This window comes from Mytilus galloprovincialis, chromosome 5 (genome assembly GCF_965363235.1).
Source record: "Mytilus galloprovincialis chromosome 5, xbMytGall1.hap1.1, whole genome shotgun sequence".
Taxonomy (NCBI): domain Eukaryota; kingdom Metazoa; phylum Mollusca; class Bivalvia; order Mytilida; family Mytilidae; genus Mytilus; species Mytilus galloprovincialis.
Window position 1 is genome coordinate 46,529,840 of NC_134842.1, and position 15,648 is coordinate 46,545,487.

The 15,648-nt window shown below is 33.1% G+C and overlaps 1 protein-coding gene and 1 long non-coding RNA gene across 3 annotated transcripts in view; both read left to right on the forward strand.

Moving 5' to 3' along the window:
• Positions 1-15,648, forward strand: part of LOC143074571 (neuroglian-like) — a 69,256-nt gene that overhangs the window by 50,203 nt on the left and 3,405 nt on the right. The gene's annotated exons all lie outside the window — the stretch shown is intronic.
• On the forward strand, positions 9,246-10,885 carry LOC143074570 (uncharacterized). Its single transcript, XR_012977938.1, has 2 exons — positions 9,246-9,413; positions 10,569-10,885. It is a non-coding gene; the product is annotated as an uncharacterized LOC143074570 (long non-coding RNA).

Consider the following 15,648-nt stretch of genomic DNA (forward strand, 5'->3'; position numbering starts at 1 on the left):
TTGACTTAAAATGGGGGGGGGGGCGGCGGGGGGTTAGATCGATGGAAATATTCCGAACCCAATTGGATAAAAAAAAGGTCCTACAGATGATACAAAAATATTCTAAAAGAAGAGTTTCCCCATACATTATAGTGGTAAATGTTGAAGAAAAAAAATGATTACCAGCATCGAAAAAAAACCCCGGAATAAAACGTTTTCCGCGGAAACATTTCTGGCTCAAATAAATTAACAAAATACACCCCCTCCCCTCCTTTTTAAGGTAAGTGGTTACTTCTTTATAAAAGCCATTTTGATGATTTGCAGTAGTTTAAAAATAATAAAGATGTCTCAATTAGGCATTAGAAAACTTACGCTGCAGCAGCGTGCTTACAGGCGAATAATACATATTTTTATTCTCATAAAGCCAATGCATTACATCGGTACAGAGATTGATTGAGAAGAAGGAATGATATATTAGGGATCACTATAAATACCTATCTTTTCTGTTTGTTTCAAATGGTATTTCTTCTCCAAGAAGTATTTGGCAAAGGGGGGTAATGTTTTGGTTTTTTTTTAGTTTTCAGGGTAATCTAACGGATCCGAGATACATTTACTAGACAAACAATACATTTCCCTCACACTTTTTAAGTAATGCATTTATGAATGAATCGTTGTTTAAGTAAAGACCAGTGGCAAACATTTCTGTCAAGTCAAGTCGATTCGGAAAGACCTTAATTTTCAAATGAATTATGTGTTCGGCAATGATGCTGCTTTGAGTCTTGATCAGGGCTTAATAAAGCTACATTAAGTTAAAAAAAAAAACAAATAAATATATCAAGTTTTATTAGACAAATATTTCTGTAAAGAACTTTATCAATAATTGTTATAAATATCAATTTTATTCAAAAATTGTTTCTTCCTTAAATATACACGGTGAAACTAATGTTTTAAATGCCTAGTTTTGTGTACACTTAATCTACACAAGGCCTACATCGAGTATCGACTGCATATAGACAAAACATGTTTTACACTACATGTAAACATTGAGTTTTATCAATGGGAACGTAATTTTGTATAGTTTACGTGTGAGTTACACTTACACAACACCGAGTTTAGGTTAATGTGAACACGGCTTAACCTGATTAATGTAAGTTAACTTCTTTGTTATATAATTAATGTTTTCACATGTAAATGATAAATTTAGTAAAGTTTCTATTGTATGACTTCGTTCTCTTCGTAAAGTTTAGTTATTGCATAAGTATGATAGATGTACCCGGGAATATTTTGATTAGCCTCGTGCTACATGTATTTTATTATCTACCGCTAATTTGTCACGATAGAATATAGTACAAGATAATTTGCATAGCTTTTTGATTATTGACATAGATAATTGATATTTCATAAATGGCGGCATATTAGACAAAATAAGGAAAAGTGTTAAAGTTGATATTTATTAGTACACTTATATTATGCATTGTAATGATATAAGTATACCTAAGAATGATCTTGAGTTATTTTGTCATATTGTATATTTTAATATTTTACGAGTCCGAATGTTTATGATTGCATTTTGGTTTTAGAACTCCATTGATGTAATTATGTAGAGAATGTATTAGTGAACTGTGCCTTGTCCTTGCCAGTAAAAACTCACTCCAAAAGTGGTAAGAGTCAATGAATTTTTAATTATGTAATGTTGTGAACAAAACGTTATGGATTATTTCCCTTTAAATATGCGGTTTTAGGCATATGTAATATATTGGCTTAACTAGTCTTTATAAAAATAGTATTTACAATTTAAAGATTGCTGTAATGTAATTGTATGTAAAGAACAAACAATATATTATGTTCCGATTAGTTTATTGTTATGTTTGCAGTTTTAACTTTAGTTTTGTACCGTACACAAAGTAAACCAGTAAACACTATATAGTATATTATTTACAGTCAAGGGTTCCATTCTTAAGTAGTGTACACAATTAGATATAAAAGTACACATGACATCAACTCATTGATTGCCTAATATATCTAATCGTAGTGCAGTACACAGTAAAAAAGATCATTGTATTTTACTATTACCAAATATGTGATAATGTGTAATTTAAGATACTTGTGTTTTATAAAATAGAACTGTTATTTATAATTGTGATATTGTTATTTCAGAGTTTATTTCTTATACTGGTATTAAATCATCCGAACCCTAAACAGAGTTGTTATATCTTTATCCAAGAATCGACCCTGTTACAAAATGGCGCCCAACGTAGTTTTTTAGATTGATGGCACAGTCGGATTAGGGTACTAGTATGTGTGTTTGACCACCGAAGCAGACGACAGATGAGACCACGTGGTGTTTGTTTATCTGTCATGCGCAGATGTCCGAAGATGCAAGTGCCATTTTTTACATCCGTTGATTTCCACATGTGTTTATTTACATTAACATTTTATACTGTTTTCCAGTTATGGTGATTTGTGAAACCGGAACTTACTTTAAGTAACTTAGACTTTTTGATTTTCTTAATTTAAAATAGAACATTTGTTGTTTAAATTAATTATTATTTATTGAGATTGGAATTGGAAAAGTAACTTAGCTTTAATATGAGGTAGGCATTACCTGTGAATGGGGACGAAGTCTGTATGAATTTTTTAAAAAAATCAAACATGTAAAAAAGAGAAACAGAAATAGCGTAACGTTTCCGATTTTGGTTCTGTTGTTAGGGATTATAGTTGTGACGTTATTTAAGTTATGACGTCATATTCAATGTAAACAAAGAAACGCTGTCATCAGATAACGTTTTATTTTATAACAAACAATTTTTTTAAAATGAATTAGTATTAAGTTTCTTTCTTCGACTGATAAATATACATTCTATTCAAAGTCTCATGCAAACAATACCGGAAACGGAAGTAGATTTCTTCGCAAACCGAAAATTCAAAAGCGCGACAAAAAAAATTGAACGATTTTGAGTTCATTAGTACAAAAATTCGGGAAAATTTTCCCGATTTTTTATTTTTTTTTTATTGAAAATTCTACTGTTATTGGGGACTTCGTCCCCATATAAGGTAGGCTTTTTACTTATATATATATTATAATTGTATACTGGAATAGTTTGCTTACACACTTTAAAAAATTTTTTTTACACATACATTAATTTGTTTACATAAAGAAGACTTTAGTTAGATAGCATATATTGGTCGATTACTATATCGTATTGCTACACCAACACTTACTTATTGCAGCAACACACATTGATAGATAGCAAACATACATATGTTATTGGTATATCACAGTTTGACTTGAACTTAGTTACACTTAAACATTTTTTTACACATTGACATTGTTCATACATACATTTCTGAACTTTGAATTTTTTTTGTGGACGTCCGACATATTGACCTTTTCACACTTTAACATTAACATTGGAACATTGATTTTTTGTTTGTTATTTGAACATTAACATTACTTGGTGATTGATTGTTTACATTTATAAGAATGCAGATGTACTTGTAGCATTTATTGACTTATATGTTTACACATTAACAGTACAGTTTATACAAAAAGCAACACTATCGTATACAGTTTTAGTATATAGTACCTTTACTCTGTGTTGAACTTAGACAGAGTTTAAAAATCTTTAATTTGATTAAATAGATTTGAAATTAGTGACTGTTGAATTATTTTAATTTATTCAATTACAAATAAAATTTGATTGAGGTGCACTCATTTGCATATGATGCTCTATCATTTTAATATTTGGTAGTACATGTACTTATTGATCAATGCACACTCATGTGTATTTGATTTAATTTGTGCGTATTTCAGTAATTATAGAATTGAGTATTAGTTATTGATTACAATTTACCATTTTGATTTATTTTAATTATGACACTCTAGTGTGGTGGTTATGTAGTGTATAGTTGTATTATAACATTTTTGTTTTGAAACACCTTTTATAGACATAGGTTTCTGGAAGTGAAAGTATTTAGTTTTTTATTTTCTGTTTTGTTGTTGGCATTTTTTAAGTAAGGGGGCTACTACATTCTTCTAATCAGTCATGGAACAGTATTGTCCAAAGAAGAAACGCCATCTTCGTAGACATAGACAACGACCCTACTGGGACAACGGCTTTGACAACAAAGCCAACAAAAACTACTCGCCTGCATCGACTCCTAGTCCAACAAGAGATCCTATCGTATGTTTTCGATGCGGAGGACTTGATCACATAGCCATTGGTTGCCGTATTCGATTATACCATTCACGACAAGCCTTTAACTTCCAGCAGATCAACACTGAAGATAGAACATATGCATACCAACAGCAACAGTCAACACAAGATGTCACTGACCAACTACTAGGTAACACCAATGAATTTACTGTTAGGATAAATGGTATTCAAGCTACAGCTGTATTAGATACAGGTTCCACATTTAGCACTGTCAGCGAGTCATTTCATCGAAAATACTTACCTGAGCATGCTATACAGACACTTAACTGTATTCTACACATTGAAAGTGTTGATGGAGAGAACTTACCGTATCATTTTTACATGACTGTCGACCTACAATTACCTGGAGCATCACCATCAGATTTACCACAACCTTGTTTTCTACTGGTAGTCCCTGATAGCAACTACAACAAGACTGTACCTTTGATACTTTGAACTAACGTATTGCATAGAGCAATGGATGATGTAAAACAACGCATTGGTCAGAGATTTTTGCAAAACGCCAACTTGATCACTCCATGGTATATGACGTTTCGATGCCTTTTACTCAGAGACAAAGAACTCAACAAGAGAAACAACAGGCTAGCATTGAGTATATGCGCAGAGGGAAAGACTGTCATGCTTCAAGGCTATATGGACCATGAGTTGCCGTACCACCCTGTTTGTGTAATACTTCAACCAACACACAAGGCAGCAGTACCTACAGACTTAGACATAGCTCCAACACTTGCCAACTACCAATACAGAGATAACAGATTATTACCTGTACATATCAGTAATGTTACAACGAGAACCATAACGGTTTCACCGAACGCTATCCTATTTGAGCTGCAACCTGTCTCAATTGCTGATATAGAAACACCAGATGGTACAGATTATGATGTTTTGAACGACGTTCACTTACCAACAAACGTACTCAGTAACGAACAGTTAGAAAAAGGCAAACAACTACTTAGACAGTATAGAGATGTATTTTGTATGTCAGACACCGACATACAGATGTAGTTCGTCATAGAATAGATCTAACTGATGATACACTTTTTAAGCAGAGACGTAGGCGTATACCACCAGCCATGTTTGATGAAGTTCGTACACATCTACAACAACTACTCACAGCTGGAATAATACGACGTTCTCACTCACCTGGGTCATCTAATGTGGTACTTTGTCGAAAGAAGGATGGGAATGTGTATTGATTACAGACAACTGAATCAAAGGTCCGTGAAGGATTCCTAAGCTTTGCCACGCAGCGATGAGATACTAGACGCTCTGGGAGGTTACACGCTATAAACTGTACTTGATATGAAGAGTGGGAACCATCAGGTAGAGATAGAAGAGTCCCACAAGCAGAGAACAGCCTTCACTGTCGGCCCACTAGGTTTTTACGAATTCAATCGCCTGCCGTTTGGATTAGTCAACAGTCCAGAGACGTATCAGAGGCTTATGGAAGAGATACTAGGAGATCTCCATCTTGATATCTGTTTTATCTATCTGGACGATCTTATCATATTCTCCGATACTTACGAGGAACATCTGGTCAGATTAGAGAAAGTACTACAGAGGTTAAGAGAAAGCAATCTTAAACTATCACCAAAGAAATGCTCATTCCTTCCAGAGAAAGTCAAATATATTGGTCATATTGTATCCAAAGATGGTTTACAACCAGATCCTGCAACGATAGACACGGTAACCTCTGGCCACGTCCGACAACACCAGAAGAAGTCCGATGCTTCCTTGACTTTGTAGGATACTACCGAAAGTTCGTTAAAGATTTTTCGAAAATAGCAAGACCGCTCACCGACTTAATGCCTCCACCGAAAAGTTCATCAAAGCTCCGAGATACAAACAGTCAATTATGGATATGGCAAGATCTTCAAGAAAAGGCTTTCCAAACACTCAAAACAGCACTAGCTTCACCACCTATACTTGGTTTTCCACGGTACAACAAACAATTTGAGTTACATACTGATGCATCCATGCAAGGCTTAGGAGCTGTATTATACCAAGAACAGGAAAACAAGAAGCGTGTTATAGCTGACGCCAGTAGAGGACTCAGTAAGACTGAGCGAAATTACCCAGTACATAAGTTAGAATTTTTGGCATTAAAATGGGCTGTCACCGAGAAAGTCCACGACTACTTATATGGAAACACCTTTACAGTATTAACAGACAACTATCCTCTAACATACGTGCTAACATCAGCCAACTTAGATGCAACTGGTCACCGTTGGATTGCAGCATTAGCATCGTACAACTTTAACATCATGTACAGACCAGGTTCCAAGAATGCCCATGCTGATTTTTTATCGAGATTGCCTGAATTACTTGGACGTAAACCATCCAACTTAGATCCTTCTTCTGTAAAAGCCATCTGCAATCTTCAGCATACTCAACCTTTCGTTGATACTCTATCATTGAATACTACTGCAATCGTAGATGATACATCTTTACCAGCACAGCACTTGGCTGACATCAAATCAGAACAAAATAGTGATTACAGAGTGAAAGAATGGATTTACTGGGTATCCGAACACCGCAAGCCAACTAAAGAACAACTAGAAAGATCATCAGAGAATACATGGTTCATCAGTAACTTCGATAAGTTACAACTGAAAGATGGTGATCTATTCAGAGAAGCTACACTTGATTGCCAAACAGTTAAGCAACTTGTTTTACCAGAAACTTGCGTTCAGAGAGTACTGAAAGCACTTCACGATGACATGGGCCACCAAGGACGAGATAAAACACTGTCATTTATAAAAGATAGATTTGTACGGTATGGGATGACAAGAGATGTAGATCAGTGGATTACACAATGCAACAGATGCATAAGACGAAAAACACCAACAAATAAAAGGGCACCACTAGTTAGCATTGAAACATACCAACCACTTGAACTAGTATGTATGGACTACTTGTCACTGGAAAGATCAAAAGGAGGTTTTGAAAATGTTCTTGTCATTACTGATCACTTTTCACGGTATGCCTTAGCGATTCCATCAAAAAAACCAAACAGCAAAGACTACTGCCGAATCATTTTTCAACAACTTTGTTGTACATTACGGATTGTCAGAACGTATTCACAGCGACCAAGGTGCCAACTTTGAATCGAATATCATTAAAGAACTATGTAACATAACAGGCATGTAGAAATCACGTACTACACCTTACCATCCTATGGACAACGGGAATACAGAGCGTTTCAATCGAACATTACTGAGTATTTTAGATACGCTGGAAACAACGTAGAAGAAAGACTGGAAAGCACACTGGATTGGTACACGCTTACAACTGCACCAGACAGACAACTACCAGATACTCGCCCTACTTCCTTATGTTTGGTAGAGAACCAAGATTATCTATTGACATCGCATTCAACCTTCCTGGTAATGCACACAAGCAACCAGTAACGAAGTATATTGAAACCGCACAGAAAAGATTGAAAGATATACGAGTTGGCATCAAAACACTCACGAATTGTCTAATAAAGATAGACAAACATACAACTATAATAAGAGAGCTAGATCAGCCATCTTACAAACCGGCGACAGAGTCCTAGTAAAGATACTGGCCTTCCACGGGAAACATAAGCTACCTGACAAGTGGGAAGAAGATCCATACCAGAATCTAACAAAGACAAACCAGTGTATGTGGTCCAGGAAGTAAACGGAACTGGAAGAAAGAAGACACTTCATCGCAATATTTTACTTCCAATTGGATTTCTGCCAAAACGGATGAGTCTGAGAACACTCCTGCACATAGACAGAGGCGTAAACCGCAGAGGTCTAGACGACCACCGACCAAGTCTGTATTGGATAATAGAGACAGGAAGGAGTACACCTAGCAACACTGACAGTGAAGCAGATATGGTGGAAAGACTTAATATAGATGATGTAACTATCAGCGACATGGGTGACGATCATGATGACGTTGGTAGTAGCCAGGTTAATGGTTTTGTAGAGGACGATGATTTACCTTCAGACAGTAAATGCCGAAGAACCTATCCCTAGAACAGAGGATGTTGAACCCACAGCGACTTGTCAGAATATTGAAGCTTACGCTTTAGAATCAGATAATGGCAGTGCGTTGACGGATGATCCATCTCTAGATGAAATGGCAGATGAACCCACAGATGATGAAACTACAACAGTACAACCAGTTAGGGAAAGAAGACGTAGATACTTACCTACACCACCACGTCACCTACCACACTTGCTAGACCTCAGAGAAACCGACAACCACCGAAGTACCTGCAAGATAATGTTACTACAGCAAAGCAGGCTACTACTAAACCTGATTGGTTAGAAAAAAATACATTGGTTAGAAAGACAGGCAGAAACAGGACGTTTTAGAAGTCTAAAGATGGAATTGTCCAGGGCTATCATCAAGATTATTGAAAACAGTTGATAATGTAAACAGCTTGACGAGGATGAAAAGGTCATAAGAGTGGAGAAAGACACAATGACATGGAAGTCATTTTCTTCGACAGAGGGGATAATGTAGTAGTGTCATTTTTACGTATTTTAAATAATAGTAAAAATATCTTTAAAGTACTTTAAATAAATTGTATATATTATAAACATTTAACTCTTGAATTTTGATAAAGGAACATTATAGTCTATATCCAAATCTACGCTTTACTCTATATATTCAGTTAATGAATATTCAAAAGGTTCTTACTTTAAATTACGTATCTGATTGGCCATTGTGTTTTCGCGGTCAATTCATATTTTGTATTGACCAGGTAGATTTGCACGAGATTGAACATTACAGTCGCATTATATTGTATCCCAAATTTATATACCTGTATTATTGTTTTCTTTCAATGTGGACTCAACATATAACCTGATTAATGTAAAATAACGTCTTTGTTATATAACTAATATTTTTACATGTAAATGATAAATTTAGTAAAGTTTCTATTGTATGACTTCGTTCTCCTCGTAAATTTTAGTTATTACATAAGTATGATAGATTTACCCGGGAATATTCTATTTAGCTTTGTGCTACATGTATTTTATTATCTATCGTTAATTTGTCACGATATAATACACGGGTAGTAAGGTCGTCATATCGAGGAGCGTTTAGTACAGTGATTTTGTCATAGTTTGGATAAGTTTGACATGACGGTGTTAAGTCTTTTTGATGACAATCAATGCAAAAATGTAAACATTGGGATATTTTGTAAACGGAACTTCTGATCATTAATTCAAGCTGGTAAGTACCTTTGTATGAAGTAAATATGTTAGTACATCACAAGTTGTATCATATGGTTAATGATTTAACACAGAACAAAGCTTGCGTATGTCAAAATTTAAAACTTGCTAATTGGTTTATCGTGCATCAAAAAAGTTATTTTCTTACAGTCTGTTTCATCACATATATCTTCGTGATATAACACTGCGGTCAATTATTCTGAAAATTACCTACTTTTGCAATCAATTCAAAATTACTGAAATATCTGTGTCATGGTTTGGTTCATTCGTGTCATGGTTAAGTTCATGTTCGACATGGTTCAGTTATGTAGTTCTTGTCGTGTATAATGAAGAGTTAATATCAAAATTAACAAAAATCGTTCCATTTGAAACACAAAAGGACATAAGAACGCACATACAATGTAGTAATATGTTAAAATACGATGCAATATGATTGCCAATGATATAACTATCCACCTGAGATCAAATGACGTCGATGTTAGCAGCTATTTGTCATCAAGAGGCCTTCAACATTCAACAATGAGCAAAGCCATATTTCTTAGCAAGATATAAAAGGCTGCGACAAAATTCAATGTATAGGAATTCCAATTAGAAAAACATCACCCTAATTTCTGTCCAAAATAAATAGCAAAATATGATACACAGTTACATACGATATTCACGGCATTACAGACACTTAACGTGAGACAGTATAAACAAAATATTGCGGAGTAAAACATGTTTGCGGGCTCCCCAACCTCTTCTTCGCCTTAACCATGCCACACATGTAAAACTCACCAGATCGGGTTTAAACAAGAAAATCAAGTAACAGAAACACTAAAAACACAAATAAAGTACTGATAATTAGTGTGACCTAGTTTCAAACAAATAACAAATGATAAAAAGTCATGATTCTTAGATAGCTTCTTTTAAATATCAGGATGGAATTCTGCTGCCAATATTAATATTGTGAGCATCTTTGGATTATGTCTAGCAATAAATAATGATATATATTTAACACTGTAGTTTCATTAAATAGCATTATATGAAACAATATTGAGAGGATCCTATTTTTCAATATTTGTTTCTTAATTTTTAAATCTTTTATTACCGCAGTCATATTATAAACTTGAATCCTAAAGAACTAATTAAACAATACTAGGTTTTTTTATTTCAGCAGCCATGCAATGTTTGACCAACCCCGAAGATCTACTGCTAAACGTAAAAGTGCAATCGTGAACCCATATGATGGATTTGCACATGGTGCTCAAGGAATTCGTCAGTACCATAAAAGAGCATGTTATGATATCTAAAAATCTCATTATCTTGAAAATGAGACAATATATCATTTAAACTTTATGAATGCTAGAAATGAATCAGTATCACCAACAGCTTAATTCAAATGACCCGTCTAAAGGAGCAATAGATGCATTTGTGTAAAATTTGGAGCCTTAGTTATCGTGTAAATAAATAAATTAAAAAAACAATTATGAATCTGACTGCGTTGTTTTTATGCTAAACATATTTAGTTACACAAATTGAAAAGAAGTTATAAACTACGAAATCATGAAAATATAAGTTTTCAACACAGACACCAAACAGGCATTCATAAGTGCTAACTATTGTGAAAGGAAGGGTTTTACACATTTAATTTCAAAAACACATTTACTGAATTCCGAAGTTGCGACAAACCAAAAATGTCCAGAACCTAACGACGCGAGAAGTTGTCCTATGTCATACCTTACTGTTTTACGCTATACTGAGAATAGTTTGATGGTTTCAGATCTCTAGTTGTCTCTGTCCAATTTATTTACCCATTTTATAGAAACAGGCAGATACAGAGTTTGGCCTATTTAATTTATCCTATTGTTGAAGAATTCATGTTTGTGTTGTTGGTTTGCTGTCTCATTTATGTATTTCCTGCGTCATCTTACATTTGATATTACCTAGTAAATTGAAAATCAAATACTAGTAAGCAAAAATGATAAACGGCAAATATAGATAGCATAACAATATCATTGAATGTTCTAAGAAGTTCAAATGAAGTGTACTTGTAATATATATCATCAAACTTCCCATCTGTTTCATCTTTGTTCATCTTATAATGCGTTCTGTCCTATTACAAACGATGATTTCTTGTCTAGCCAGGTCATAATTAACAGTTAAATGTACATGTAGTAGACAATATAACACGTGTTTCTTTGATTTTCAATCACATTTAATAATATACCACCTCATACTTAAAACTAGATAGCAGGAGTTTTTTTCAGATAGTATAGAAACTATATTACATAAAAAAGTAAAAATATTTGAAATAATTTAATGATACTATACACGATGCATTTATACAATATTACAAAGATTTTTATTGATTCGTAATAATAATTGATAAACTTGAACAATATATCGGCTTAAATCCAAAATTGGAGTTGTGATCTTTCATATTTTAAATTCTAACTTTGAATGTACTTTTTATTGTAATTTCACCTATTATAGTTTTAAAACCAATAAGTTTTAAAACTTTTGTCCATGTCACGCGTAACTATTCGGTTTCGTAAATGGTTGAAGACTTATGATGTCCTGTTAATATCTTTTGGTTAGTTTTGTAGTTGGGTTACTGTATCATGAACCTATAACCCCACATCTCCTTTTATTCATCATAAACTGGTTCAAAATTTAAAATAAAGAAAAACCAACAAATGTATAGTTTTCTAGAAAAGAAAATGAAAAACAAGAATTACTTTTTGACTGGCTGCCACTTTTGAGTAGAAGTCTTTAGCTATTTGACTAGTGATGCCGCTCATGATATCCTAGGCAGAGTCAAGCATGGACATATGGAGAAAAGATTATATGTGAAACAGAAGCAACGCTTTGTCTTTTTTTTTTTGTAAAATTATATCGAAAGCTACTTTAAAAGAGCAGTGAATTTTAAATTTGTATTTTAGAAAACATACGAAAAGTAACATGACATGTTTAATTTACGCTTTGACGATTACACCCACTAAATTTGGTTAAACAGGCTTTTTTTCTTCTCAGGCAGTTAATATATAGTGTAACTTCGTTCAATAACAGGCGCTATCAATCAAATTTTCAGTATTAAAGTGAAACACATATATATTTATTTCGATCTAAACCATGACAATCTTGACCAAAACCATGACGAATTTCTAGACTCTTAACCGAACCATGTCAATCGCTTAACCAAACCATAGCAATTCCGATATCTTGCTTATTCTGCGTTCATTTCGTGAAATAACAATTCCAATATAGATCGTTTGACCTCCAATACAGAATCAAGCATCTTATTTGCTTTTTATCTGCTCGTGTGAATAGAACTGAGTCAATAGTTTGGGGAAGCAACATAAATTAACCCATGTCAAACTTATCCAAACTATGACAAAATCACTGTACTAAACGCTCCTCGATATGACGACCTTACTACCCGTGTAATATAGTACAAGATAATTTGCATAGCTTTTTGATTATTGACACACTTAATTGATATTTCATAAATGGCGGCATATTAGACAAAATAAGGAAAAGTGTTACAGTTGATATTTATTAGTACACTTATATTATGCATTGTAATGATATAAGTATACCTAAGAATGATCTTGAGTTATTTTGTCATATTGTATATTTTAATATTTTACGAGTCCGAATGTTTATGATTGCATTTTGGTTTTAGGACTCCATTGATGTAATTATATATAGAATGTATTAGTGAACTGTGCCTTGTCCTTGCCAGTAAAAACTCACTCAACAAGTGGTAAGAGTCAATCAATTTTTAATTATGTAATGTTGTAAACAAAACGTTATGGATTATTTCCCTTTAAATATGCGGTTTTAAGCATATTTAATATATTGGCTTAATTAGTCTTTATAAAAATAGTATTTACAATTTAATGATTGTTGTAAAGAACAAACAATATATAATGTTCCGATTAGTTTAATGTTATATTTGCAGTTTTAACTTTAGTTTTGTACCGTACACAAAGTAAACCAGTAAACACTATATAGTATATTATTTACGTTCAAGGATTCTATTCTTGTGTAGTGTATCACAATGACATATAAAAGTACACGTGACATCAACTCACTGAATGCCTAATATATTTAATCGTAGTGTAGTACACAGTAATAAAGAGCATTGTATTTAACTATTACCATATATGTGATAATGTGTAATTTAAGATACTTGTGTTTTATAAAATAGAACTGTTATTTATAATTGTGATATTGTTATTTCAGAGTTTATTTCTTATACTGGTATTAAATCATCCGAACCCTAAACAGAGTTTGTTATATCTTTATCCAAGAATAGACCCTGATACACTTATATACTTTAATGATTGATTTTCAATTCATTAAAGAGGTGTAATATCATTAACTGTAATCGTCAATCTGTCAATCCAGGATACGATGACAATCTGCATTAACTACTCGTTTTAATTTTTTACAAAAATAGAAGACGCGCCTTTTTTCACGTTAACGCGGAAGTAAACAAGTAAACAAGAAAGTAAACGCCCGTTTACTCTTTACATTTTCAGAAGACGCGCCGTTTTCGCGTTTGCGCCCGTCTACTTTTTATGTCTACTGAAATTTCAGAGTTAACGCTGAGTTAAGGATGTACACCTCTATCTGAGGAGCCAAAAATTTCTAAAATTAAACTTTTTTTCTTAACCTGATTTTTGGGTTTATAAGACTGTAACAAACTAACTGGTGAAGAAAAATTCATATGGTGGTGCACTTCTTTTTTTTGCTACGGCCCTTTAAAAATGCCCAATTTTGATGATTTTCCAATTTTTCATCGATTTTTACCTATTTTTGGGCTATTATCGTGAAAAAAAATCACAGTTACACAATTAAACTTTTTTTCAAACTTTCTATGAAAATGAAGTGGACCAATCTATATAAATCTTACTTAAAAAAAACTATAGGTAGGTGTTAATATAAGAAAGTTTTATCATATTTTGACGCTTACATGTTGAAATACACATCTAAAAATTGGAAAAGACCAAAATGATATTGGATGTACATGATTCTTGTTATGTTTGATTATGATATTTTTAAAATTCATTGATATTTTCTACTTCTATCACATGTTTTGTAAATGATTCAAGAACGAGATTTCAACGAGACTGAACGAGACTGAAAAGTCAGAGGAATACATCCTTAAGGGCATAGGATGCAGTTACAGGGGAGGTAATGACGTTGCTAACGTAAATTGTTATTTTCTCGACGTCAAAATATGACTTATCGAGAAAATATTCAGTTTTCGACTGATTTTTGTCATTCAAACTTATTTAACTTGAAAACGAGGTCATGGACCACTCGTTTTTAAAACGCCTTTTGGTTTGATTACGTAAGAAGATTATGTGTGCCAATTTTCATGAAAACGTAAATAGTTCATTTTTTTTAAATTTGATAAATATATGTAGCAAAAAATTACGTTTTTTTTCTACATTCATGAACATTTGATAAATATGAGTTATTTCTGAATAAAAAATGTATAACTTCTTAGAATACAGAAATGACAAATTATTTTACCAAAAAAAAAATGTGTTTATCTTTTAAAACAAAAAAAGTTATGTCTTTCTTTCGAAAGACAAAATACGGCCACAAATACGAATTTTTAGCAAATATACAAAATTTTGACCTCATTTTACTCAAAAAGTAGTACATGAAGGTATATGTTTTATTACATATTTGATTTAATCAGGTAAAATATAGTCTATATGGAAATTTTTATCAAACTGTAAATACGGGATAAAAACTGTATCGTATCACCTTAACGGGGCGTTTACATAAAGTGCACACACGTTAACGCCGCGTTTACTTTCCGCCCGTCTTTTTGTAATGCTTGGTCTGCACCCAACTGTAGGAGCCATAAACAATTGCCTTTTTCATTAAGCGAAAAAATAGACGTTGTTTCACGTCAACTTTCGCCACATGACATATACATTTTGTTGGCTTATATACAGCGCTGACAAAACTCCTACCTATTTTGTTCTAGTTTGTGTAGTCTTTTAGAAATAAGATATACAACACCACTGGTACCCTATTGAAAATGCATTACGAATAATTTCGCTCTTAAGCTTGTAACCATAACCACTACACTTAAAATAATTTGCTATCCAAAATGTCGTGAATCTCAACATGTATTTGTCAATCAGTTTCCATATGATTGAATTCATTATTTTTCATTCTTTTTTACATTTATATAGCTTGTATTTATTTATAGTAAACAATAGACC